Consider the following 2,935-nt stretch of genomic DNA (forward strand, 5'->3'; position numbering starts at 1 on the left):
GAAAGTAGCTAAATGTTTAACTTAACGCAAATTAATCGCTTCTGAAAGTAGCTAAATGTTTAACTTAACGCAAATTAATCGCTTTTGAAAGTAGCTAAATGTTTAACTTAACGCAAATTAATCGCTTCTGAAAGTAGCTAAATGTTTAACTTAACGCAAATTAATCGCTTCTGAAAGTAGCTAAATGTTTAACTTTACGCAAATTATTCGCTTCTGATTAGTAATTTTTTTTATGATTAAGATATGACTTGCTGCTGTGAACAGCAACACTAGTATTATTTTAAACTTAATTTTCAGAAAGCGATTATCTCATTGCTAAAATAACCAACTTGTATCCCACATTGAAGTGAGTAAATGATCGTTTTTTAGACATTATATTATATTAATTTATATAAGATGTACTATATACACATAAAGGAGGCCAAGAACAGCTGACAAAGTGCATTTTATCGACAAAATGTTTTTGAAAAGAAATTCATTTTCATTGCAATTCTTTTAACAGCAACATAAGCTATAGTACCTATGAATGACACTCACTTCCCGTAATACTTAAGAAGATAAATGTTTTCAGCTGTATTTATTAACTGCAGTTAACGATAGTTTATCCTGCATATTACCGACAGTGTACTCTGAGCATATATAATATTTCCTTCATTACCAGCAGTGTATTCTGAACATATATAACATTTCCTTCATTACCAGCAGTGTATTCTGAACATATATAACATTTCCTTCATTACCAGCAGTGTATTCTGAACATATATAACATTTCCTTCATTACCAGCAGTGTATTCTGAACATATATAACATTTCCTTCATTACCAGCAGTGTATTCTGAACATATATAACATTTCCTTCATTACCAGCAGTGTATTCTGAACATATATAACATTTCCTTCATTACCAGCAGTGTATTCTGAACATATATAACATTTCCTTCATTAAAACTACATCACTTAGTCACACCCCTTCCAAACACTTCAACCAGATGACTTGGGTGGGATTTCTCGACACACCCTCTTCTACCATCTACTGTCTTAAATTAGAGTTTAGGGTAATAATAATAAAATATATATAATCGCTATTGGGAAAACGCACATCAATGATAAAATTTTGTTATGATTGATTCTGAGTGATAATACGCATTTGTGGCAAGTAATGATTTTAAGATGAACTGCACATTACTACGGAAAAACACTCGGTACACTCAAGAGTTGGATTCTGACATTGTTCGGTAGGATTCTGATTTATAAAAACAGTTATACCCAAGAGTTGGATTCTGACATTGTTCTGTAGGATTCTGATTTGTAAAAACATTCGTTACCCCAAGAGTTGTATACTGACATTGTTCGGTAGGATTCTGATTTATAAAAAATATTCGGTACACTCAAGAGTTGGATTCTGACATTGTTCGGTAGGATTCTGATTTATATGTGACAGTAACTGTTGCTAGCTGGTATTTTTCTCCTTAGTTTACACCTATAAATGTTGGCACTCTGAACTTCAGCATATTTGCTGCGTTAGTAACAGAGAATTGGGCTATAAGAAAACCATTAATAAACCAGAAAAATTGGTCGATAGAAATCTGTTCTCACTTGTAGTTGTATTATTATTATTATTCAAACCAAAGGCAAAATCATTTAAAACAATGGATTTTTATTGAGCAAAGAAACGCTTTGTTTTAGTGAATTAAAATAATATGTTTAAACCTAGGTTCGACAGCTCTCTCAAGAAAATATTATAATTAATGTAGCTAAAAACTAATCCTTATCAAAATGTCCAAAATAATTTAAACTACTTTATTAGATTTTGATTGGCTGTAGTTCTCGTTGTACTTTTTTAAATCGTAAAAAAAAAGCCGTTGTAAAACTCTCAGTATTATTGTTATCTATGTCAGAAAATGCAGTAAGAAATCCAGAATTCTTTTTATATTCAAGAAAGACGAAGAGTCTATTAGGTTCTATTCTGGATTTCATATAACATTTTAAAAACTATTTATAGACATTTAAACCAGAGCATTACATTCTATATTAGACAATACTAAATAATCGTCTCCTCCAATTAAAGATTAAAACCGATAACGCGGATCTTTCAGTGGATGATAAAATGTTAGAAAGTTCAAGAAACAAAATTATTTTGCCATTAAAAAGAGACTCTAAACAAACACTTGGGTTCACTTAATACAAAATATAACTCAAACTCAAACTATTACCAATTAAATATTAAAACCGATATGCTTGCATAAACTATCCGGATCTTTTAGTCATCGATAAAATGTTGGAAAGTTCAAGAAACAAAATCATTTTGCCATTAAAAAGGGACTCTCAACAAACACTTGGGTTCACTTAATACAAAATATGACTCAAACTCAAACTATTACCAATTAAAGATTAAAACCGATATACTTGCATAAATTATCCGGATCTTTTAGTCAACGATAAAATGTTGGAAAGTTCAAGAAACAAAATCATTTTGCCATTAAAAAGGGACTCTCAACAAACACTTGGGTTCACTTAATACAAAATATGACTCAAACTCAAACTATTAACAATTAAAGATTAAAACCAATATGCTTGCATAAACTATCCGGATCTTTTAGTCAACGATAAAATGTTGGAAAGTTCAAGAAACAAAATTATTTTGCCATTAAAAAGGGACTCTAAACAATCACTTGGGTTCACTTAGCACAAAATATGACTCAAACTCAAACTATTAACTATAAAATACAACACGAAAGACGAATTGTATTCAGAAGAACAATCACTAATTGTAAATGTGTTGTTACTATTAGAAATTAAATAGCTGTTATCTTCATACTTAATGTCATTGTAAAACAACTTTAAATACAAATGGAAGCAGATTCTTGTAAAAAGGAGGTTTCTTTTGTTCTGTTATTGTTTGTCAGTCGATGTCACAAAAACGCGCTCTGCACTTT

The sequence above is a fragment of the Limulus polyphemus genome, unplaced genomic scaffold, assembly GCF_000517525.1.
Source record: "Limulus polyphemus unplaced genomic scaffold, Limulus_polyphemus-2.1.2 Scaffold396, whole genome shotgun sequence".
NCBI classification, from domain to species: Eukaryota; Metazoa; Arthropoda; class Merostomata; order Xiphosura; family Limulidae; genus Limulus; species Limulus polyphemus.